The 26,848-nt window shown below is 40.1% G+C and overlaps 1 protein-coding gene across 3 annotated transcripts in view; it reads left to right on the top strand.

Moving 5' to 3' along the window:
- atrnl1a (attractin-like 1a) overlaps positions 1-26,848 on the top strand; it is a 473,108-nt gene that overhangs the window by 175,892 nt on the left and 270,368 nt on the right. The window lies entirely within an intron of this gene.

The raw sequence follows: 26,848 nt of genomic DNA, 5'->3' as shown, positions 1-26,848 counted from the left end.
AACATGTGTACTCCCTCTACATACAAATCCTTAAAGTATTAGATAAATCACCACTACAATATCCTGAAAAACAATACAATTTCCTCAGTTTAGACCCCTTTTCTTTTACTCTGATGCAGCCTGATGCTTAAAATTATCTATAATCTCAGATGATGCCTGGTTGATCCAGGCAGTGACAGTGCATGAAGGACAAAAACATCAACTAGAGGTGACTGCAGTTCAGAAAAACAGCTTTTGGTCAATCTGTTTTCTCAGTTAAAGCAGTGAAAACATGGAAATCCCAACATTAGAGACTCAGGAAGCTTTGCAGAGTTTAAAATCAGTTTCAAGGTTTGGCTAAATTTATCATAAAATTGCCGCCACCAATAATTAGCTTTAATTTATTGTATTTACTGATTTTATACTGTTTCACACTGTTGAAGTTTTAAGCTTTGTATTTTATTATTCTGCAATTGTTCTTTTTTGGATGCAACTTAGCTGCTAGCTAACTCTGTTGTGAATTCTTTAAACTGCACTGTTCCTGCAAAAACAAAGAATAAAATATAATAGAACATTGACCGCTGGAAGTAGCAGATCAGGCATGACATATTATTGCATGTTTACACACAAACAATCAGTTTTGATGCTGAAGTATGAAGTTCACCTCCAGTATAAAATGAATGCAACACTCCATAGTTTTCCTGCTGAACTAGAATGATCATTAGACATTGCGACTCAGGAAAATCTAAGTAACGTTTTAGTCGATGCAACTGATGACGCAAAAAGTGCACCGATATTTTAAATGCTACTTTTTCAAACATGCTACCCAAGAGTCCTCTGGGAAGGAGGACTCTTAGGAAGGAAGGACTGTGGGAAGGAGGACTCTTAGGAAGGACTCGAGGAAGGAGGACTCTTAGGAAGGAAGGACTGTGGGAAGGAGGATTCTTAGGAAGGAATCTTGGAAGGAGGACTCTTAGGAAGGACTCTAGGAAGGACTCTTAGGAAGGAAGGACTGTGGGAAGGAGGACTCTTAGGAAGGACTCGAGGAAGGAGGACTCTTAGGAAGGACTGTGGGAAGGAGGACTCTTTGGAAGGACTCTAGGATAGAGGCTTCTTAGGAAAGAGTCTAGGAAGGAAGACTCTTGGATAGATTCTAGGATAGAGGACTATTAGAAAGGACTGTAGGGAGGAGGACTCTTAGTAAGGACTCTAGGATAGAGGTCTCCTAGGAAAGACTCGAGGAAGGAAGACTCTTGGATAGATTCTAGGATAGAGGACTATTAGAACGGAGTGTAAGAAGGAGGACTCTTGGGAAGGAAGACTCTTAAGAGGACATTTAGGGAGGATTCATTGACGTGCTACATCAGTGTTTCGTCTCACTGTTTCTGACTCGTTATTAGTCGGCTGCCTTCAGGTTTAAGAAGTGGAGTCTGATTTGATTTAGTGTACGTTTCCAAAAGCTTCAAAAGTATGGAAGTACCATTAAATTAAATTATTTAAGAGTAAAATCAATCAATATGTCTTTATTGTCATTGTATATATGCAACAAAACTTAAAGCAGTAAAAAAATAAAATAAATGGTGCTTACAAACACCATTTAGAAGCTATGTAAAAATAAAAATACTAATTAGCCTAGCCACGCTAGACCCAGGTCTGAAGACACAAGGGTCTAGGAACTCTCGACAGGGAGGGAGGCGGGCTAAAAGGTTGTCTTTCAAATCACTCTGCAGCAATTGGGTAGGTATACAACCAATCAGCGCAACGAATAGGCTGACGTAGTTCCTAGAGCGCCGGAAATCAGAGGATGCGGGAGTTCGGTGAAGCCTTATTTATACAGTCAATGGGTGAAGCTCAAGTATATTACAGACATGTTAACAGAAAGATTATTCAGAGTCGGTGCTAATGGAGCTCAACGATTGTTGTCGACCCTGGCAGAGAATTAAATTCGTTGCCGTGGGTTGTCTAGCACGGCTAGGCTAGTTGTTTCCGGTTGTTTCTGTCAGAATCGTCGCGTCTCTGTTGTCACTTAGTGACGCCCACCTTCTGACTCTACACTTCATGGTGATTCGTCAGCCAGTTTTAGGAGCATCCAACCTCGAGGCTTACCGAGGGTAACTAGACCCATCCTGGCAGAGAATTAAATTTGTTGCCGTGGGTTGTCTAGCGCGGCTAGGCTAAATACTAATAGTAACCAACACCAAAAAAATGAACCACACACGTAGAAATACATCCCCTCGTTCAGTTTGCACCATTCAATTGTAATTGCACTGAAACCATTAAAAATAAAACATATTGCTTGTAAAATATCTGCAATGTTCATATCACAGTTTGATATACAGACTGAACAGACTTGGATATCTTTGGGAGTTGCACATGTGGCTTAAATAGGAAGCCGTGTTTTTAAATTTGTTGTTTTGATGTTGAAGTTTTCAGTTAAACTCTGCACTTCAATTTGCACATTTTTGTTTCCATTTCAAACTGTGCTGCATTTTGCATGAGCATACAGTTTATCGAAAGACGAATCAATACAAAAATACTAGCTAGTTGCGGCCCTAAAAGATTTTTCAGTGATTAAACAAGGGTCTCTAATGTCCTGACTGGTGCTATTTTGTTGTCCCTCTCTGTCTGTTCTCTGACTCAGTGTGTCCCTGGTTTGAGGTTTTGATGTACAGTCTCTGAGCGGGAAGCAGCAGCAGGAGCTCTTTGTTAATTTGTGTTTAGTGCGGCAGCTATAGAGATGTTGAGTGCCGTCTCTGCAAGAAACCGGCAACCCAGCAGCATCAACCAGAGCCTGGGACAGCAGGGTGGTGTGTGTTGATGTGTGTGTGTGATATTGTGTGATGGATTAGGCCGAGCCAGCTGTTGTTGAGCTTCAGCAGCAGAGGAACCTGCAGAGTCTTTTCCATTCAGTCTTCTCTGCCAAATTCAGTCTCACCTGCTGTCTCAACGAGAGTGTGTTAGTGTGTGTGCATTCGTGCTTTAAACCTGCTCGTGTGTGTTTATGTACCTGTGGATCCCCGTGGCGGAATTGCAAACTACCCAGCATCCTTAGCGGCATCCAGTCATCTTCCCTCTGGCGGCGCTATTCCTGGCATCTGACTGGACAACTTGCAAAATTCCACACAAACACTCCTGTAAATATGATTTTAAACGCCTTTCCGGATCCTTTTTGATCTCTGCTCGGCGCAAATAGCGATTTTGATGCCTTTCTGAAGCTGTGACTCGTGTCTCGTCAAGAATAAGCCGCTTCCTTGGAGCTTTCACTCATGACTCGCAGCTCAAGCTGACATTAACCAGCGTAGATTTAATATATTAGCTTTTGAGCTACGACAGGCAGTCAAGCTGAATATAGTGAAATAAAAGTAAAATAAGGGATCATTTAGCCTCATGAAAAGTAACGACAACTTTTCTGAGTCTCCAAAACTACATTTTATGGCTAAATGTGATTTTGAGCGTAGCCTCAGGGGTGTCAAACAAAACCAGCCCTCCAGGAGATCCAATCCGGCGGTTGGAAGACTATGTAAAGATTTGTAAAAATTACAGAGATTATATAATACTATATAACTATAAATTCAAAGTAATTACTAGACCATGACAAGTAAATTAAGTAAAATACTTGATTTCTCATTGTCCTATCTTTCTGTGTCTCTTTTTTATAAATTTTTTTCTTGTGTTTGTGTTTTTTTGTCTGACTTTTGTCATTTGTGTCATGTTTTTGTCGTTTTGTTTCTAGTTTTTGTCATTTCATGTTTCCTTTTTGTCTCGCTTGTGTTTTTTGTCCTGTTTTTGTCATTTTGTGTTTTGCTTTATTTGTTGTTTTGTGTATCATTTGTTTCATTTTGTGTTTCTTTTTGTCTCACTTGCGTTGCTTGTCTGCTTTTTTGTCTGTTCTTTCTCGCTTTTGACATTTTTGGTCTCATTTATGTCATTTGTGTCATTTTTTGTCTCGCTTTTGTTGTCTATTTTTTTGTCGATTTGTAACTTTAAAAAAATTGTGTCTTTTTGTTTTGTATTGTTTGTCTCATTTTTGTCTTTGTATCTTGTATTTGTCATTTTGCATCTTTTTGTAATATTTTGTCTTGTTTTTGTCTTTTGTCTGACTTTTGTCATTTTGATCATAAAGTAAAATCCTATATCGTTCATTTCCAGATATCTGTGACTAAATGTTTTGTTCTTTTGTAGAAACTCTGTGATCTGTAAGTTGTGATGTGTAAATGAAACTGATGCACAATATAGTTGAAGTTGAACTTATTTTTCTTAAGAAATTTCAGGTTTTTCGTGATGTTTTGTAAAAAGATAATTCCTTAAAAGTGAACATTTTCAGAATTGACTGTTTGGACTAAAAGGAAACATTAGGAGTTGTGGTTATTTATAGGTTAATATGCTGTGATTTTAATGGTCCGGCTCACTTGAGATCAAATTGTGCTGAATGTGGTCCCGAGACTAAAATGAGTTTGACTCCCATGATCTGTAGCTACGGTTAAATAACGCTGTATTTCAGGCTTTTAAATGAAATGTGAACCATCCAAAAAAAGCCCCTCATCCTCTAAATGACTGATTCTGCTGTGGAGAACTTTCTGAAACATTTCAATCTGGATTCGTACAAAATGTACCAATGCCTTCAAGTTAGTTCAAAGTGATATCCAGACAGCTCCACGCATATTCTACTTCTTATAACTTAATCTTTTGCATTGGGTTGTGTGTTTAGTTTTTGTTTAGTTTTTTTTGCCTGGGCTGATCTCATAAAGCTCAAATAAAACTCTATAAAAAGTATGCCCGCTACTTTCCATATAGTGTTTCATAAAGACTCCCCAGTGTGATTATGATAATAACAATAATAATAATAAACTTTATTTCTATTGCACCTTTCAAAGCAGGAGTTAGAAGTTGCTGTTACATAAACGAGCAACAATAAAACTCTAAAAAAGGACATTAAAATGTTAGAAAGGGGAATAAAATATTAAAGAAGGTCAACAATAAAAGAAGACAGACAAATGTTTGTCTACACGATGAGTTTTTAAAGGCTCCTTAAACTGATTCACTGACTGTAAAAGCGGAGTTTGTTGTACAGCCTGAATTGGAGTTTATAACAGTAATTGATCTTCTAATCTGAGCGGTGCAGAATACGGAGCTGAGAGTTCTGAGCTGTAGAAGAGACACAGATTATGTCGAGATTTAAAGGTAATCGACAAAATTTAGAATTGAATTCTGTACTGAATAAGAAGCCAGAGTAATGAATACTGATGCAAGATGCAAGATGGCGCTGTGCGAGCAGCAGCTGGTTACGGGAGCTCTCAACCCTTTTTTCTTACTTTTCGTTTTTTCTATTGTAAATAGGCACTTTTTCCTATTTTTCCTTAAAGTGGGTGAAGCTTTGTGCAATCGTGCATATAGGAAACCCACTTTTATCACACTTTTATTCGGAGTTGTGCTGTTTTTTGCACTTTTTGGACTTGCTTCAGGTGAGCCCTCTGGACACAGCGGCGGCCGCTCTGAGGAACAAAGACGCTACACACGTGAGACCCTTCTCGGCCTCCGCAGCTCATCCTTTCTCTACACGGAGAGGCCCCATGTCCCCGCGGAGATACGGAGGAAAAGAAGAGGCTGCAGAGGAGGACGGCGAAAGTGCAGGACTTATTTTCCCTCTATCATCATGGGGAACGTCCTCTCCATCACCAACAAGGTAGAGGAGCTGGCCACGCTGACGCGACTGAAGGAGCATCGTGAGTGTAGCCTCATGTGTTTCACGGAGACGTGGTTGAATGGACATACACCGGACTCTGTGGTTTCCCTGAACGGTTTTACACTCACGCGCGCAGACCGGAACGCGGTGGGAAGCGGCAAAAAGTCTGGGGGAGGACTGGCTGTGTACGTGAATGAGCGGTGGTGTAACCCAGCAAACGTGCACGTGAAGGAACAGCTGTGCACGCGGGACTTGGAGATGCTTACGGTGGCGCTGCGGCCATATTATCTACCGAGGGAGTTCTCGCACGTGATTGTATTTTGCGTGTACATCCCACCATCAGCTCATGCAGGGACAGCGTGTGAAAGACTCCACAGCGCCGTGAGCGAAGCCCAGAGCCGCCATCCCCGGGCGCTTGTCCTGATCAGTGGAGACTTCAACCACGCCTCCCTCTCTGCCTTTCTCCCTACTTTCACACAGTATGTCACGTGTCACACGCGGGGCGACAAGACACTGGACTTACTGTATGTGAATGTGCAGCCCGATCTCACGAGGATTCGTGAAACTGTCACGTAAATTTGTTTCGGCTTCGTGCGCACCAACACGATTTCGTCATGTTTTTCGTGCCGCTCACCACGAAATGCACACCAATGTATTTTAAACGGCGGACTTTTCGTGCCACTCAGAACGTATTTCAAAAGAATGTGTATATTATATTTTTAATGTAAAACTGCGGCGAATCCAACGCTATATTTTACATGACATCGTCCCTAAACATAACCCTAACCATAATCCTAACCATAACCTAACCATAACCTAACCATAAGCCGGTGGTACACTTACCAATTTGCATAGGAATTTCAAGAATGTCCGGCGGCCGGCGGCCGCAAACGCGATCACACAAGCAGTATACGCCGATGGACAGCTTAGATCGTCATGAATCCGCCGGTATAAACCACTTTCAGATGTGATTACCACAGCGAAAAACATTTCGTGGTGAGCGGCACGAAAAACATGACGAAATCGTGTTGGTGCGCACGAAACCGAAACTAAAACTTACGTGACAGTTTCACGAATCCCCGTGAGACCGGGTTGGAATGTGAAAGGCGCCTACACCGCTGCCCCCCTCCCCCCACTGGGCCGCTCGGACCACAACCTGGTTCATCTGCTCCCCCACTACACACCCAAGGTGAGAAGAGGACCTGTGCAGAAGAGAACTGTGAAGGCATGGACAGATGAGGCCAGTGAGAGACTCAGAGACTGTTTCCAGACCACTGACTGGAGCGTGCTCTACAGTCCTCATGGAGATGACATCGATGGCCTCACGCATTGCGTCACAGATTACATCAACTTCTGCGTGGACAGCACTGTGCCAACTCGGACGGTACGGTGCTTCTCCAACAACCACCCCTGGGTCACCCCTGAGCTCAAAGCCCTCCTGAACCAGAAGAAACGGGCTTTCATCTCAGGGGACAGAGAGGAGCAGAAGAGAGTGCAGCGTGAGCTCCAGTGGCAGATCAGAAGGGCCAAGAAGGACTATGGGAAGAGGCTGGAGGAGAAGCTGGTTCAGAACAACGCGGGGGACGTGTGGAGAGGACTGAAGAACATTTCTGGACATGGACAGAGTGCCAGTGAGACAGCTGATGGAGACCAGCGCAGGGCGGACGGGCTGAACTGTTACTTTAACAGATTTGACTCTCCCCCCACCCCCTCTGCCCCCTTTCCTGCTCCCCCCCTCTTCACACATCCCCAGCCCAGCAGACTCTCCCCTTCCTGCGACACCTTCAACGGCCCCCAACTCACCCTCACGGACTACTCCCACCCCCTGCAGCCCACCTCACTCCCCCCCTCATTCCCCCCTCTCCTTCACACCGGACCAGGTGAGGAGAGAGCTGAGGCGACTGAAGCAGAGGAAATCTGCTGGACCAGACGGCATCAGTCCCAGGCTGCTGAGGACCTGCGCAGACCAGCTCTGTGAGGTCCTCTGCCACCTCTACAACCTGAGCCTCAGCCTGGAGCGGGTCCCCGTCCTGTGGAAAACCTCCTGTGTGGTCCGAGTCCCTAAAACAGCTCACGCCAAGGAACTGGCCCACTACAGACCTGTCGCCCTCACCTCCCACCTCATGAAGACCATGGAGAGGCTCCTCCTCCACTACCTCTGCTCAGTGGTGAGCTCCGACCTGGACCCGCTGCAGTTTGCCTACAGGCCCAACATGGGGGTAGAAGACGCTGTCATCTACCTGCTGCAGCGAGCGCTCACTTACCTGGAGAGCACCGGCAGCGCTGTGAGAGTCATGTTCTTTGACTTCTCCAGCGCCTTCAACACCATCAGGCCGGCGCTGCTGCGGGGGAAGCTGGTGGACGCGGGAGTGGATGGACATCTCGCTGCCTGGACCACTGTCTACCTCACTGACCGTCCACAGTACGTGCGGCTGCGCGGCTGTGAGTCAGAGGTGGTAGTCTGCAGCACGGGGGCGCCCCAGGGCACCGTCCTCTCGCCCTTCCTCTTCACCATCTACACCTCAGACTTCACCTACAACACGGACAGCTGCCATCTCCAGAAGTTCTCTGATGACTCCGCCATTGTGGGCCGTGTGTCTGAGGGGAACGAGCTGGAGTATCGGTCGGTCATCATGGACTTTGTGGACTGGTGTGAGCGCAACCATCTGTGCCTCAACACCAGTGAGACGAAGGAGATGGTGGTCGACTTCAGGAGAAGGACACTCCCACATCCACCAGTGAACATCCAGGGGCAGGACATTGAAACAGTGGACAGTTTCAAGTACCTGGGTGTTCACCTCAACAATAAACTGGACTGGTCCCACAACACTGATGCTCTGTACAAGAAGGGCCAGAGTCGCCTCCACCTTCTGAGGAGGCTGAGGTCCTTCGGAGTGTGCAGACCTCTACTAAGGACTTTCTACGACACTGTGGTAGCCTCTGCTTTCCTCTACACTGTCGTCTGCTGGGCCCCGGGCAGCACAGAGCGGGACATGAAGAGACTGAACAAGCTGACCAAGAGGGCCAGCTCTGTCCTGGGCTGCCCACTGGACTCTGTGATGGATGTGGGTGAGAGGAGGATGTTGACCAAGCTCTCATCCATCATGGACAACAGCTCCCACCCACTGCACCGGACTGTAGTGGAGCTGAGCAGCTCCTTTAGCACAAGACTCAGACACCCTCAGTGCAAGAAGGAGCGCTACCGCAGGTCCTTCATCCCCACTGCCATCAGACTATATAACACTACTGTGTAGTTGTTATTATGTGCAATATTTATTATCTTGTTCTTGCACTTTCGTGACTTTTGCACTCCTCTGTTTTTATGTTTCTAAGAGCCCTGTAATGTTAAATTTCTCCTTTGTGAGATTAATAAAGTCTGTCTTATCTTATCTTATCTTACTGAGTTCTAGTGGGAGAAAGTGAAGGTGCGAAACTCTCTTTCGGGACTTTTAGCCTAACTTTGGCGATATTTCGTCTTTGGGTAGAGCATAATTGAAGAGGACTCTTCAAAACCTTGCCAGCAAGTTGATTTCTCGCGATATTTGTGAGTTCACAAATTTCTCAAGAAACCATCTTGCACCGCTCCCGCATTCACTGTTCGTACAGAGCCAAGTTGGCACGGGCCAATCACGCAGCAGTATTCGTGTGTGGGGCGGGATATCCGGGTGCGAAGACGACACCAAGCGCCAGTAGATCAAAACAAACATGGCAACGGAGGACAACGATCGTGTAGATGCTGCTATTAAGTCAGTTTTAGCTGAATCTCCTATCGCTTCTTTGAAGGAAGAACAACGAGAGGCGCTTTGCGCATTTCTGGATGGTAAAGATGTTTGTGCTTTTTTACCTACGGGTTTTGGTAAGAGTTTAATCTACCAATTGGCTCCGCTCGTTGTGAAGATCCCGCGATTGGCTAAAAACAAACCTGTCAGAGGCGGGACATACTGTTGCATTGTCCAATCCGTGCCTCTTTCCTCCGAACGGATTTACATGGAGTGGTCCCAGATTGATATTGTGGAGTACTATCAAGTACTACACCATTATTAATCTGGCTATTGCCAGGTTAGACTCTTCATGCTCTGAAACATTTTTTTTTCTCCTTTTATCCTCACTGTGGTACCATTTTCAACAGCAAAATAAAGTCCTGCTCCTCTATGGATGCCTAGAAGAAGAGAGAACTCAAAATGATCTTTTATGCATTATAACAAAATTGTAATTTCTTTGATGATTTCTTTTTCAAAAATTGAAGAAAAAAACCTTAGAAATAACATTTACATTGTTTTCTTTATCAGTACTGTTAAAAACAGATTTAATATTTTATCACTTTCATTTTGCATTTATTCCCATATTTATCTTCTATCTGCACTGCATATACACTACCTGGAGTTCAACCGAGAAATCGCTGTATTTATGTCACATCACTCTTGGTCACAGCTTAGTAAAACGGGGCTTTCTACTTGCACAGAAGAGTGGAAAATAATAGTAACAAATTAATATTTTTTTACAGAAACTGGTCAATCTGAATCTTTTTTAATGCATTTGATGATTTATTTATTTGAAGTGATTTTTATGAAATACTAGGATTTTAAAGCTGGATTTGCTGCTTTGCGTTGGTTGTTAATGGTCCAAGGTGTGGACTGATACTGTTAGAAATGTGATCAAGACAGTCAAATAGAACTTTAGTCATATCTGTGTTCAATTTTAGGAAAATAGAAGCCATCCAGTTACTAATATTAGCAAGGGAGTTATACAAAGAACCAAAATACTCACCATTTTCAGGGGCTGAATTAGACATAGAATTGGAAATTATTGATGTAACAGTGGTAGGACACAGGGGTAATATGGGAAATAACATAATGAAGGGGCAATAAATATAAATTCCATGCCCGAGCCCCTAACTAAACAACATAGGGCCAAAGATTGAGCCCTGTGGGACTCCTTAAGACATGAGAGCAGAGTTTTTAACAATAATTTTGAATATTGTGTTTGATTTTCACCTATTGGTTCTAAGGTAAATCATCCTGAAGGGAAAATTATTGCCGCCACTACCCAAAATAAATCCTCAAATCCACAGAAGTTGACTGAATGAAGCATTGCTTCACTTAACACTGTACACCACGCCATGAAAATGTCTCCGAAAAAAGTGTTACATTTCCAAAATGGCACTTTTTTTCCTTATTTAATATCTGTTGTCAAACATTTAGAGCCACTTAAAAACCCATTCATCAAAATTAATCATTAAGGTATAAATCCTGTGTAATAGGTCGGCTTAAAAACTGACACCGGCAGCAAATTGATGGAGACTTTGAAGTTTTCACAAGCAAAGGTTGATGCTTCACTGAACCAATTCTGCTGAGGGAAGGAACATTTTTATTCAAGGGCTCTATGATGTATTCAATCATTTATTTCCTCTTTGTATGTAAATATATACCGGATATGTGCTCCTATATGTATATGACAGACTCTTCACTTCATATTTGCCCTCAAGGGTAAAACTGACCCTTCATTAAAGCCCTGTCCTCTCTTATCTAATCAAACTGGAACCGGACAAAGAAAAGTGAGAGTCAGCTGAAAGGTGGAAGGTGACATTGATGACGAAGATGGAGGAAAAAAATATTCATGGATTTATCAAGATTAAACATAATCCTGAGAAAATGTTCAGAAAAGAAAACAGGGTTTGAAAAATGTCGTATTTTCAAAGTATAATGGAAAAAAGTGACATTTGACCAACTGAATGTTATTTTTAAATCATCTTTTAAAATCAACACTTTCTAAACCTTTGCAATTTATTTTTTGGGTGTTAAAATTCTGCTCTATTTTAATTTAATCTCCTTCTAATTTAGATAATTTAATGAAATATTTTCAGAATAAAAATATAAGTGACCTGAAACGGAGTCCTGGCATCTGTTCAAACTGTATTTTATAGTTCAAATGCCAGCATTATCAGTATTTTTTCATTCTGACCTGTGATCAACCATGTTTTTAAAAAGCCAGAATTGAAATGAATTATGTAGATTTCATACCAGAGTTCAGTTTATTTCCAATGCAGAGGTGACCAGAGCTCATATCTCATTTGAAACTAGCGTTTTTTTCTCTCCAACCTTAAAAAATAACTTTTTTCCATTCTTAAAAATATAATTTATCATGGAGTTTTTGCAGGATTTTAATGCAGAATAAGCAAAGAAAGTAGAGAAAAATGAGTGAAGTTAATGAGCAGCTTTTTTGTATGTGTGAGTCTTCTTCCTTTCTATAAGGGCGTATTTAAAACACGAAGAATATTAGCAAGTGTCAACACTCGAAGGTGTCACACTAACAAAATGTGCTCTCATGTTTAAGACTAACACACATGGACACACATAGGAAAGTGTTTTCCATAGATCCAGACCTGCAGGCTAATCAACACATCTACATCCGTGAATGTGTTGCCACATGTTCAGAAAATGTCGTCTGTTTTAGTCTGACCTCTAATTCAACTGTTGTGAATGTCGTCAGTGGAGCGGTGAACACAAGTGACTTGGTTTGAATCCGACAAATCGATTTGTTTCAGATTGACTCAATAAGCGAAGGATAAACAATCTTTTGTCTTGTTTGTCAACTACGTATAGACTTCAGATTACAGAATTTTCTTTTTGAGGAGGCAGGTTAATTAAGACACACACACAGAGTTGTCTTTTTGAAGTGTGAATTAATGAAGACACACATATAAAAGACGCCCAAACACGAAAGGAACACGCTTATCCCTGAGTTTGTGTAAATTAAGCCCCTCAGGTGCAAGTTCAGCTCAGAATGTTCTTCATGAAAAGCAAAATGAATAGAAACACTGAGAGAAAGTCCAAATTAAACAACTGTTGTGATCGTTCAGAGCAGTTTAGGATGTGAGGAATTGGACCACAAGTCACTCAGATTAGTTAATTAAGCAAAATACAAGCTAGTGTTTGTTTCAAATAGTATGTTGGCAGCTTTATCTGTATTTCTGAAGGTTTTTTGTCCTTTTTTTTCTAAAAGTAATCTAGTTTCTTTAAAAATAGTCTTCAAACAAGGTGCAGGCTCTTGTGGTAGTATGACAATAAAAATTTATGTTTCCTAATTACATAGCTTTGTTTAAAATGTCACCCTAATATTTAAGAGCAGCAGAAATTGATAAACTACAGAAAAAAATGTTTTAAAAAAATGAAAATTAGATGATCATTGTGGACCACAAGTGTGTGGTTTTGAAAGGTATCTTGTTATTGTTTAAAAAGCCTCAGTCTTTATCTGACTTGGTGTTCCCTTTAATTCAGTTTTTAATAATTTAACAAGTTCAGGTGCCTTTGTAGTACTATGACACCTGACAATAAAGTCTATGCTCCAAAAAACACATTAAAATAAAAGAAACCATAAAAAACACAACTTATCAATTCAAAAATGCAAAATCCTTAAACCTGCACGTTAATACAGTTCCTGTCCAAAAAAAAAAGTCGCCACTTAGATTTAACGAAGCAAATAGGTAAGATCCAAGAACTTCTTTAACCCTAGCTGATGCAGTGAGGAGCTTCTCATTTCTTAAACAACCATGATGGAAGACATATCTTGTGGTCATGTAAAGGATGTTAATCTGTCTCAGAAGGGTCAAATTATTGGCCTGCATCAAGTAAAGAAAACAGCTAAGGAGATTTCTGAAACTATAAAATCAGGTTAAGAACCATCTACTATATTATTAAAACCTGAAGGATAGTGGTGAACCATCATCTTAGAGGAACAAATGTGTTTGGAACAAACTGTTAGATGATCGTAGGAAATCAACAGTAGAAGTCATGGCTATGTTTAATCATGAAAGTAAGAGCATCTCCACACACACAATGTGAAGGGAACACAAGGGATTGGGACTAAACAGCTGTAGCTCTAAGAAAACTACTGATCAGTGAAGCTAATCAGAAAAAAGGCTTTAATTTGTGAGGTAGCATAAAGATTGGACTCTGGAGCAATGGAAGAAGGTCATGTGGTCTGATGAGTCCAGATTTACCCTGTTCCACAGTGATGGAAGCATCAGAGTAAGAAGAGAGGTGGATGAAGTGATGAACTCATCATATCTAGTGTCTATCAGCCTGTGGGGGTTAGAGTTATGATCTGGGGTTGATCAGGTTCAGCAACGTTATGTTCACAAAGAATGAGGTCAGCTGACTACCTGAATATACTGAATGACCAGGTCTTTACATCAGTGGAGTTTTTCTTCCCTGATGGCATTCTGCATGTTCCAAGATGACAATGCCAGGATTCATGGGGCTCACATTGAGAATGAGTGGATCAGGGAGCATGAGACGTCATTAGCTAAGTTTCCATTACCCTTAGATATGCGCAAAATCTAAATAGCGCAATAAAAAACTGGTAATGGAAACACCTGAATTTCGAAAAAGGACTAAAATATCGCTAAAAAGTTTTTTCGCTCTCATGAGGTGGTTTTTCAGATGTTTCGATATTGAAAAATATCGCAAAAGCGCAATGGAAACACTTTTTCCGCAATTATACGTCATCTGATGTGACGTACCTGGTCACATGACCAGTTCTCTTGGAGTAAACATGGCGCGGTACGTGTGGATAGAAGAGCAGACCGAGACTTTTCTTGCCATTATTCTTGAGAAAAACATCACTGCCATACTAGACAGCAAACAGCAGAGGAATGCAGAGTGTTAGAAGGAGATAGAACTGAGGGAGAAAGGGTTCGACATCGAAATCTCGCGGGATGATATTTTACGAGAGTTACGATGCTTCTGCCCAGAACAACCTTCAATGGAAACACGTTCAAAGCGCAAATATAATTTGTCGAAATTTTAGAAATATCGCTTTTATTTTGCGAAAAACTGTAATGGAAACCCAGCTATTTTCACAAGTGGATTGACCTCCACAGAATCCAGACCTCAGCCCCACTGAAAATCTTTGGGATGTTCTGGAGAATACTTTGTCTGACTCTCCCATCATCAATATAAGAGCTTGGTAGAAAATGAATGAAACTCTGGACAGAAATAGATGCTGTGACATTGCAGAAGCTCAAAATGGTGCCACGGCAAATGTGTGTCGTTCTCAAAGCTAAAGGCAGTCCAATGAAATATTAAAATGTGCAACTTTTTTGGATGGGCAGTGTGTTTAACAGCAGCAGAAAAGGATTAAGTTCAAGTGCTCAGAAAACCTTTGGAGTAACATTCAGCAGCACTTCCACCTCCCTCCATTAAGTTATCTGGAGTTTTATAACTGCAAACCCCTGTGGAATAAGACAGAAACGAGTGTGGAAACAGATAAGCGAGGTTTGTTCTCTAATACTTCCTCACTGATTTATTTCCTCATCTCTACCTGTCTCTGACTGACTCATACAAACACACACTTCCCACCTACACACACTCTGACAAACAGTTGTGTATTGTGTGTGTGTGTGTGTGCATGGAGAGGCAGTGGGGTGAGAAATTGTACTCTCTTCAGGGGGCTTGCACAAGTCATGGGAAATATGATTTATATCAAATCAGCCTTTTTTGCTAAGCGATCAGGTTTCTTTTTCCTGCAGCTTATTTCTGTATTGTCAGCAAGTGTGGTGCGTGATGTGCTTCCTCCTCTGTCCATTTCATTCATTCACTCTGTTCATCTTTATGATTTCTCTTCTTCCATCCTTCACCTCCAGTTCTTCCCCTCCTTTTCTCTCCAGCTGAATTGAGTTCACCGACTCTGGGCACTTGACACCGTCTGCAGACGGTCCGATGACTTCAAGTGCTTATTTCACTATGAGGATCTCCTCATTTAGCAACTGACTCCGACTGAATGCGTGGATTTGTGGTACGGTTCAATCGAACAGTGATCCTAAAGAAAACTGTTGCTGCAGTGAAGTGCAGGAGAGGTTTATTTGGTGTAGTTTTCTAAGTTAAAGAGACTGAAATGTGCTCCAAATATTGTACAACCTCAACTTTCCAGACCAATCTGATCCAAGAAAATTAGTGAAAATATTAGTTTACCAGATTGTAGATTGACTTGTAGTATCAAAAACACCTTTGGCTCATGGAGAGAAGTTAGAGAGCCTGGTTCTGCCAGAGGTTTGTCCAGTTAAAACTGAGTTTTGTTTCTGCTTTCTCTGAGTTAACTTTGCATAGCCAGACCTTTTTTCTTTTTATGGCCAGCACTGCCTCCGCAAAATAACGTTTCTGTGTAGCTAAACTGCTAAACACAATTGTGTCTTGAAAGAAACTTAACTTCACCCTTAAATGGATTTTCTGCCTAAGAAGGTACACTACAGTTCAAAAGTTTGGGGCCACTCAGACAATTTCATGTTTTCCATGAAAACTCACACTTTTATTCATGTGCTAACAAAACTACACAAGGGTTTTCTAATCATCAATGAGCCTTCCAACACCATTAGCTAACACAATGTAGCATTAGAACACAGGAGAGATGGTTGCTGGAAATGTTCCTCTGTACCCCTATGGAGATATTCCATTAAAAATCAGCCGTTTCCAGCTAGAACAGTCATTTACCACATCAACAATGTCTAGACTGGATTTCTGATTCATTCAATGTTATCTTCACTGAAGAAAAACTGCTTTTCTTTTTTAAAAAAGGACATTTCAAAGTGACCCCAAACTTTTGAATGGTAGTGTAGATGGAGGAAGTCAGTGGTTAAACCTTCACTCAGGAGACTGGAGTTGATGTGGGACCATCCTCTTTTTGCTTCACATTCCCTTGCTAACCTCATTTTCACTCAGCTCTATGTTTGTATACGAATCAACCGGAGGTCCATTCATTTCTGTGAAAGCTTCTGTGATCTCTGATGTGTTTGCAAAACCTTTTCTTGCCTTGTCAGTACATTACATTGTGCACCAGGAAGTTGGAGTTGAGTTGTTTGACCATGTTGACAGTCAAATTGTGCAACTAACTATAAAATAGTCTAGTTTAGCTAGTTTACAACATGCTAGCTGCGTATCACAGAGACACACACACATATTGTAGTGCTTTACACATCATGTAACTAAATTTTTCATTAAACTGGCTCCAAATGTGGCAGAAAAACCTCTCCATTTATTTCTTTTCATGTATTCTTGGAGATGTTTTAGTTGTAATGCTTTATGCACATATTGCATATAGGATAGAAATGGATAGCCTTTCATTAGCTTCTCTCTTACAACTGTGGTGAAGCTTCCATCTACACACGTGGACAAAATTGTTGGTACCCCTCAGTTAAAGAAGGAAAAACCCACAATTCTCACTGAAATCACTTGAAACTCACAAAAGTAACAATAAATAAAAAATTATTGAAAATTAAATAATCAAAATCAGCCATCACTTTTGAATTGTTGATTAACATAATTATTTAAAAAAACAAACTAATGAAATAGGGCTGGACAAAAATGATGGTACCCATAACTTAATATTTTGTTGCACAACCTTTTGAGGCAATCACTGCAATTAAACGATTTCTGTATTTGTCAATGAGCGTTCTGCAGCTGTCAACAGGTATTTTGGCCCACTCCTCATGAGCAAACAGCTCCAGTTGTCTCAGGTTTGATGGGTGTCTTCTCCAAATGGCATGTTTCAGCTCCTTCCACATATGTTCAATGGGATTCAGATCTGGGCTCATAGAAGGCCACTTTAGAATAGTCCAACGCTTTTCTCTCAGCCGTTCTTGGGTGTTTTTGGCTGTGTGTTTTGGATCGTTGTCCTGTTGGAAGACCCATGACCTGCGACTGAGACCAAGCTTTCTGACACTAGGCAGCACATTTCTCTCCAGAATGCCTTGATAGTCTTCAGATTTCATCGTACCTTGCACACTTTCAAGACACCCTGTGCCAGATGCAGCAAAGCAGCCCCAAAACATTACTGAGCCTCCTCCATGTTTCACCGTAGGGACAGTGTTCTTTTCTTCGTATGCTTGGTTTTTGAGTCTATGAACATAGAGTTGATGTGCCTTACCAAAAAGCTCCAGTTTGGTCTCATCTGTCCAAAGGACATTCTCACAGAAGCTTTGTGGCTTGTCAACATGCATTTTTTGCAAATTCCAGTCTCGCTTTTTTATGAGTTTTTTTCAGCAGTGGTGTCCTCCTTGGTCGTCTCCCATGAAGTCCACTTTGGCTCAAACAACAACGAATGGTGCGATCTGACACTGATGTACCTTGGCCTTGGAGTTCACCTTTAATTTCTTTGGAGGTTGCTCTGGGCTCTTTGGATGCAATTCCAACGATCCGTCTCTTCAATTTGTCATCAATTTTCCTCTTGCGGCCACGTCCAGGGAGGTTGGCTACTGTCCCGTGGGTCTTGAACTTCTGAATAATATGAGCCACTGTTGTCACAGGAACTTCAAGCTGTTTAGAGATGGTCTTATAGCCTTTACCTTTAAGATGTTTGTCTATCATTTTTTTCGGATGTCCTGGGACAATTCTCTCCTTCGCTTTCTGTTGTCCATGTTCAGTGTGGTACACACCTTTTCACCAAACAGCAGGGTGACTACTTGTCTCCCTTTAAATAGGCAGACTGACTGATTATGAGTTTGGAAACACCTGTGATGTCAATTAAATGACACACCTGAGTTAATCATGTCACTCTGGTCAAATAGTTTTCAATCTTTTATAGAGGTACCATCATTTTTGTCCAGGCCTGTTTCATTAGTTTGTTTTTTTAAATAATTATGTTAATCAACAATTCAAAAGTAATGGCTGTTTTTGATTATTTAATTTTCAATAAATTTTTATTTATTGTTACTTTTGTGAGTTTCAAGTGATTTCAGTGAGAATTGTGGGTTTTTCCTTCTTTAACTGAGGGGTACCAACAATTTTGTCCACGTGTGTACCTTGGCCTTGGAGTTCACTTTTAATTTCTTTGGAGGTTGCTCTGGGCTCTTTGGATACAATTCCAACGATCCGTCTCTTCAATTTGTCATCAATTTTCCTCTTGCGGCCACGTCCAGGGAGGTTGGCTACTGTCCCGTGGGTCTTGAACTTCTGAATAATATGAGCCACTGTTGTCACAGGAACTTCAAGCTGTTTAGAGATGGTCTTATAGCCTTTACCTTTAAGATGTTTGACTATAATTTTTTTTCGGATGTCCTGGGACAATTCGAGCCTGTCCTCAAACAAAAAACGACCACATAGGTCGTCTGTACATGCCAGTATTACGACCCAGTGTTACGTTTTGACTATGCGACCTCTAGCGGTTGAGTAAATATCGACACTCTGGAGTCGCAGGTGAAACGTCATCATGAACAAACTTTTATCTAACACTATCCCTGTCCCTATCTCTAACCCTAACCTTAACCATAACCCTAAAAACGTGTTGGGAAAGTGAGAAAAAAGCCGTTTTGCGACGGAAAAGCCGTTTTGCGAATTAAATCCCGTAATGCGTTCGTTTTCCCCGTAGGGGCGCAAACGTTCATACGACCGCATAGGTCGTATTCCGGTGCACGGTGAAAACGACCGATGCGGTCGTATGAATTGGAGGACTTGTTGGACAATTCTCTCCTTCGCTTTCTGTTGTCCATGTTCAGTGTGGTACACACCTTTTCACCAAACAGCAGGGTGACTACTTGTCTCCCTTTAAATAGGCAGACTGACTGATTATGAGTTTGGAAACACCTGTGATGTCAATTAAATGACACACCTGAGTTAATCATGTCACTCTGGTCAAATAGTTTTCAATCTTTTATAGAGGTACCATCATTTTTGTCCAGGCCTGTTTCATTAGTTTGTTTTTTTTAAATAATTATGTTAATCAACAATTCAAAAGTAATGGCTGTTTTTGATTATTTAATTTTCAATAAATTTTTATTTATTGTTACTTTTGTGAGTTTCAAGTGATTTCAGTGAGAATTGTGGGTTTTTCCTTCTTTAACTGAGGGGTACCAACAATTTTGTCCACGTGTGTAGCTGTAATAGAATGAATTTCCTTGCATTGAATAGCAGGGCCACATGCTGTACATTATGTGGATTTATTGACGTGAAGCTACGTAGTTTGGTTTTGTAAAATATCACACTTTGAGTGAAACTTCCACAATGACAACTACATGTAAGACACTTGGTTTGATCAATGAAATTATCATGGTTTGGCTTAAAATCTGACCCTTTCATAACAGTTTTTTCTCTGTTTTTGGGGGTTACCAAGGTTCTGTGGAATACCCCTTTGAATCTATGATTGCTTGGAGTAAAGTAATGAGATTTGAACACATTAGAACACATTTGGGATACTTTAGAGACAATGTAATCTGGTTGAAAATAGGTTTCCGTCAACTTAGAATGCAGCTTAATTAAAAAGGAATATAGTTTTTGAGACACCACGTTGTTTCGTCCTGTTGAGGGGGAAACACTCCCGATCGTATGGTAAACCTGGGAAAATGGCATTTTGAGCACCATCATTTAAATGGATAATTCAACAAAACAACCAAACAGGCCTTGGTTATTGCATCCAAATATTTATCAAAACTTGTAATGTTCAGCTTGTGGGTTACAACTTGGAGGTTGTTGCAAAGCAAAGAGGATTTCGATAACACTCTGATAGCAGAAATAGAAGAGAATGTCACGTAAAATGTGATGTGGCAGGTTTATGTCTGACTGACTCAAAAGGAATCCTTCAATTTGTTGGGTTTTTCTCTGTAATGCAACACTGTAAGATCTTGACCTGACTAGATGAAGTGTGATTTTTTTGTCATATGAATAAAGCTGAATTGAGCTGAGTACTGATTAAAGATGGAATGTAGGATTTCTATTTTGCTCCCCAACACTAGAGGCTCCTAAATGATGTATTGTGAAAGTTTCCTCTTGTTTTGGCCTCATAGCTGAATTAGAAGATTGGATTCTGCCGTTTCAAAAGCATTTGCATGATGAAATGTGAGAGAGTTTGAAAGTTAACTCAGCACAAAGTCTGGAAGCAGAGAATGAACCTCTTGTTAGGATCAATCAAAAGTCAAATTTACAAGACTGCTGCATTAAGCAGCTGAACATATTACAAGAGCCACCAGGGTTTTGTGTAATTCTTAAGGCTTTTTTTTTTTTTTTTTAGATTGTTAGAGGCACTATTAGGTCGTTTTTTTCAGCAGTTGTTGGTCAGTAAGTTGCAAAAGTTGCTCCAAAATTTTTTCATATGACTGAATTTACATATTAAATAATGTAAAATCTAATATTTAAGAGGAGTTTTTCTTCTTCTCTGCCTGTCAGCTTTAAAAGACATTTGAAGAGTCCGTTGCCAACATCGGTTAGTGTTTTGTCTTTGTGCACACAACTGTATTTGCTCACGTCGGCGGAAACGACAAAAGCAAACTGTTAGTGACAAAAAAGATTTGTATTTAGCTCAGTTCTGGCAAAAACTGTGAGCAGTCTGAGCCCCCGTTCAGTCTTCCAGTCATGTCCTGTATCTATGTAGCATAAATGTTTAAAGACTTCAGCAGCTGAAAGTTGATTTGCTTTGAATATTGTGCATTTATGGGAGTCTGACAAGCACTGATAAACTGCTGTCTGTGGACCTTGACGTCCTTAAACAGTTTGATCAGCAGCTTTTAGACACAGTTTCAAAGATGAACGACAGACGGGGAAGGTGTCAGCTCAAAAAATTAGCATAGAACTAAAGCAAGAAATGACATTTAACAGACAGAATCATTTGAAAAAATGTGGAATAAACTTCATACAGCCAATCTGCATAATGCCAATGAGAAGATTCCACGAGTGTTTCATATGATTACTTCCTGGTTTACAAAATAAAACAGCTGAATCAGTAACTACTATATTAATTTAAAATGTAGATAATAGTTTATTGGCACAGATCTGAGTTGTGGGTGCTGTAGTTCAAAGGATTATAAGCATCTAGCAATGCTGTGCAGCTGTGAAAAGAAACAAAATTGATATTCTGAGCTCAGATTTTCTTTATCATGCAGTGAAGTAGCTGATAAATGGAGGATTCAGAGTGTATTTATTTATATATGTGTGCGTTATGTACGGGTACCAAATCACATGACCTAAATATGTAGCGGGAGGCAGGAATTGATGGGACCAAGAACCAAGAAAACAGGATACAGGCCTTTAAAATCAACTTCATCTAAAATGCCAAAAAAAAAAAGCCCAAACAATGCAAAAACAGGATGACATCTTATATCTAATATGAAATAAATTTATTAAAACCACTATTTGAATTGCTAAGAGCAGCCAGAAGACTTTAAAAACATGTACTTCTTGCGATATTTCTTTAAAGAAGATTTGACTGAAAGTGTAGAACTTTGAAGCTGCTTTTACCCCCAGCCTCCATGGTGGAACAGTTAGCAGCAGCTCTTCTTAGAATCTAACAGGCCTGGAGGTACAGAAGAGGTAGAGGATTTCTAAAATGTATCAAAAATAAATAAATTGACCTTAAAATCAATTCCATTCTACAGGTACAGGTGTGATGCTTTTTATTCTCTTTGCACCAGTTGGGTTTTGCAGCAGCTGCAGGATTTCTGCATAAGATTAGAATATATCATTTAGCTCTTCACTATAACTGATGCTACCACGACAAAATCAACTCTTGTTAGAGAGATTTGGCTTTTGTTCCTCCATGCAAATGAGCGTTTGAAGCAGTTCTCACATTTCTGAGCGTAAATGTGGATGAAATGCGGGAGCAGGTTTCTAACTCATCAGAGTGCAGAGCAGAGTGTGCAGCGGGGAAGCTCTGCTGGAAGCAGCGAGCTGTTTACCGCTGAGGGGATTACACTGTTTTCATGTTTGTTTGAGGGGAGGGAGGAAGTTAAAGCAGCTCTCTGCCACAGAATTTACCCTGAGAGATCTTAAATAATGACTTTTTTTAATCATCCAGTGGTGACCTAAGAGGTGGTGTTATGTCTGTCTGCTGGAGTGTCTCAATTCAACCTGTAATTAGGCCTTTGAGATTGCAGTCAGATGGTGGAAATGGAGAGGAGCCAGACTTTCCTTCTCATGAACCTCAAAATCAAAACAGTTCTTCTCTTACTGCCTCGAGACTCTTGTGCCAGAGAAAATTAAAAAAAAACAACTGGTGGAATACTGTAACTGCAAATGTCTGTTTCATCTGATTTAGATGCAGTAAAATGGTGCAATTTTACAATACTTTTACATATTGCAGAAAAAGAAAATTACAGTTTGAATAATACAAATTTTTAATGTGGAAATTAGGTCAGTTCATATATAATTATGTCTTATTAATCATTTTTCAGACTCCATTTATGCACATTTTTTCACAAATATCTTTTAAATAATAATAATTATTATTATTTTTTGCAGATTTAAATACAATAAAACTGTGCTATTTTAGGGTAATTTTACACATCACAGTCAGCCCTTGGTCAGTGTGTAGTAATATATTTTTCTGGGATTTTGTAAATTATTATTTCTATGATTAATCATGTTTTAGTCGATAATATGCACATTTTTTCACAAATATCTGAAAAATATTATATTTTTATCAGATTTAAAGACAGTAAAAAGTGCTATTTTACAGTAATTTTACCCATCACAGTCAACCCACAGTCAAGGTGTGATTTAATATATTTTTCTGGGTTTTTACAAGTTATTATTTTGAATTAAAAAAAATAGGTCAAATGCACAAAAAAAAAGAATAAAGGTCAATATAAACATTGAAAACGTTAAAAAAAACTTTTTTCACATTGAGAAAAAATAATTGTATTTTAGCAGAAATAAATGAAGAAATGTGCAATTTTACAGTCAAATGTTGTAGAAAAACAAATTATTTATTTACACTACACATTTAAATTAATATATTTTTTGGGATTTGCAAATCATTATCTCTATGATTAATCATTTTTGTCTCTAATATGAATATTTTAACAGAAATATCTGTAAAATAATTGTTTTTTTTAGCAGATTCAAATACAGTAAAACAGTGCTATTTTACAGTAATTTTACACATTGCAGTCAGCCCACAGTCAACATGTGAATTAATATGTTTTTCTGGTATTTTCCCAGAATGGGTAAAATGGCATAAGAAAAAAAAAAAATTTAAAAAGCATTTTTAACCCTCTATGGTACGCACTATGATCCCAATTGGTAAAAAAAAAATGTTTGGGGTGTTTTCTTGTCTTAAAACAGATCAAGTAAACATAATTAAGAGACATTTTCAAAAAATATTATTTTTTTTTTGTAGTTTTTAGGGTTCGTTGCCATATGGCAACACCGTACCATAATGGAAAGTAATGAAAACAAGAGAGTTTTGTTTAAAATTGTATATAACATTTATTTTAAAACTCATGTTATAGTATAAACAATCCCCAGTAGCTAACTAAACTAATAGTTTAATGCAATACATAAATGGAGGCTGGAACAGGATTGCCATATACATTTTAAACTCTCTTACTGGTAATACCTGTCTGCCACTTCACTTTCACTGTCTCTGCCCTCACTGTCTCCACTGTCCTCATTCTCTGGCTCATAGTCTTCATCCGTCTCACTGTCTTCATCACCTCACTCTACTGTGTTTCGAGCAGCTCATTTTTCTCGTCACTGAATCTTTTGTCATCTTCACTATGATCTAGTGGGAGGGCGAGTTCAGCTTTTTTCCGTGATTTACCATAAAAAAAATTTGCATTCATGCTGTAAATGGAAGAAAGATGTGTCAAATATCATCATATGCAATGTGGAAATGACTCACAAAGTGCATTATTATAGTTTATAGACTATAGAAGATCAGTGTACACCAGTGCAATTGCAAAGTAGGTGTATAACTAAATACAAAATGTTATCAACATGCCAGACTAGCAATCCGTAATGGTACGGTGTTGCCATATGGCAACGTACGCATTTTTAACATTTTCTATTATTTATTGATCAAGCACAGTGCAAGAAATTACATAATAATGAACTTAACTAGCCTATTATTGAGTGTATATATGTTTCCCCGTTGAAAAACTTCAAAAAAACACTTTTTTTGGTGAATTTTTAGGAGTCAAATGGTGAGGCTCCTCCCGTCAATGATGTCTGCAGAAAAGGGTTTCAAACTGGCCTCCAGAAAGTCATGTGACAAATTTAAACACTGCTATTGGTTAACTTAGAACCCCACTTCTTTTTAATGCATTGCATCATAACTGGGGATGTATTATCTGTGTGTAGAAAGCTTAAAATGGGGTTGTTGCCATATGGCAACGCTGTACCATAGAGGGTTAAGGAACAACAAAAGTCACATTGAAACATCTGTAGAATTATATTTTGAACAAATTTAAATAGAGTTAAAGAATGTCAAGTGTTGAAGAAGAAAAAAAATACTATTTGTTTTACACTAAAAATTTTAGCTAATCTAACTCTTTCTTCTGTTTTCTGAGTGTTCATGTCAAGTCTGTCCTTCTGCCTGTGACCCGCAAATACAGATAAAATACAGCGGCTGTAACAAAACTGTAAAGCAGCAGATTGATGTTGCATTAAAATGACTTTTCCCTCTCCCGGCTTCCACTGCTTGCAGGCAAGGAAAGGAGTGGAGGATGTACAAACTCAGACATGAGACGGGGGGAGGTCTGTCTGTCTGTCACTCATTCTTATTCATTCTTTAAGTGCAACTGGCAAAAAATCGGAGCGAGCAGATGAATGCATGTTTTTCCTGCCGTGTCCTTTGTGCGCCTTTGTTGGCTGCCTACTAAATCAATATTGCATGAACAGCAGGGTGACCCGAGACGGCGCTAACACACCTGTGATTTGTCTATTATCTCGAGTCTAAAAGCCGCCTTTTTTTGTTATCTGCTGAGCCCTTACAGTTCAATGTGCATCTCTGAAAAGGTGTTTGCTATTTTTTGCTGCGGGTCAATCTAATTCAAAGTAATGGATTGAAATCGTATTTTGTTAGTGTCGCTGCCTGTGCCTTGCAACTTCAAGAACGTCAATTCGACTTTCAACCCGCTGACATTTAAACGCCCCGCTGTGCAACCTTGTTTTTCTGCTGCTCAGCTTGTGTGTGCAAAAACAGAGAAAAAAAATCTAAATATTCAAAGCGACGTTTGGGCGTGCTACTTGCTCCGTGTAGGCGATCAAATCAGGCCCTCTTCCGCCAGCAAAAGGGGGAAGAAATAGGCGAGGTTGTTTTCCTCTCATTAGCTGCCGGTGCCTTGGCTTTACCTTGACCCGAGCCCGGCGCTGTTTTATTACAGGGCCTGTCTCCGAGCCAAATGGAAAGAATAAGAACAAAACACAAAGTCAATTCAGCCGGAGTGGCACGCAGCGGCGAAGTGGCTGTGTGCGGCGTAACACAAGGGTACGTAGAGAACGTTCTTGTTTGTCTCCATGCAGCAGTGATTTAGTGTTTAAATTACAGGCTTGGCTCCATGTGAGTCATCTGGCTGCACCATGCTCTGCTTTTAAATGACAGAACAATTAAAAAGATGCGACTCACCACAAAAAGAATAAACAAAAAAGGCCGACTACGTAGCTGAATTTCACCGTCCAGGATTTGTCCACCTGCTCTCCAGAAGTTTCGCACAGAGGGATTTTTCTGCTCTTCCAAAAGTAAATTACATACACAGAAGTTCAGATCGATAGCTTTATATAGGACTTGCTGCTGGTGTTCTTTAATTGCACTCCTGAGACACACTCCAAGTGATGGTGCTTCTCCAGGAGGTGGTGCTGCTTGAGAAGGTTATTTATCTACCAGTAGAGAGATTGAACCTGATAGATCCAATTAAGATCATTTGTTCTGGTGGGTGTCCAGTTGATGATATCACCCAAACTCCACCTGCTTAATGCTGTGTAGGTCCTGTCAAAACTATCAGGGCTTGGACACGCAACATCTGGATGTGTTTAGTGGTGTCTGGTACCAGAATGTCCCATTGGTTGCGGGGTCTTTATTTTGGCACATTTCATAGATATTTGACTGAACTGAGATCTGAGGAGTTTTGAGGCCTTGTGCTCTTGGTCGTGCTCCTTCATCAGTTTTTTTGCAGTGTGGATGGAGACATTGTCCTTCTGGAGGATGATACTATTCAAGAGTGTCTGCAGTGTTTTGGTAGGTGGCATGACTGATGGCCAAGGGTTATTGGTGCTTGTAATTGTTGGTCCTCATCATACTGCTCTATGAAGAAACAGAAAAAGTGACTGAAATGCTTATTAACAACATTTGTTAACCAGCAATCGCTTCAGAACAATATCCAGATACTTTCCAACTGCTTTTTTAAAATATATGCAGCATCATCTGATAAACTCACTAAAAAGGACAAGTTGAAAACAACATCTATGTTCTGCAAAATTTCCACATATA

Source organism: Acanthochromis polyacanthus, chromosome 15 (assembly GCF_021347895.1).
Source record: "Acanthochromis polyacanthus isolate Apoly-LR-REF ecotype Palm Island chromosome 15, KAUST_Apoly_ChrSc, whole genome shotgun sequence".
NCBI classification, from domain to species: Eukaryota; Metazoa; Chordata; class Actinopteri; family Pomacentridae; genus Acanthochromis; species Acanthochromis polyacanthus.
Note: the sequence above shows the minus strand (reverse complement) of the source record. Positions and strands in the feature narration are given on the sequence as shown.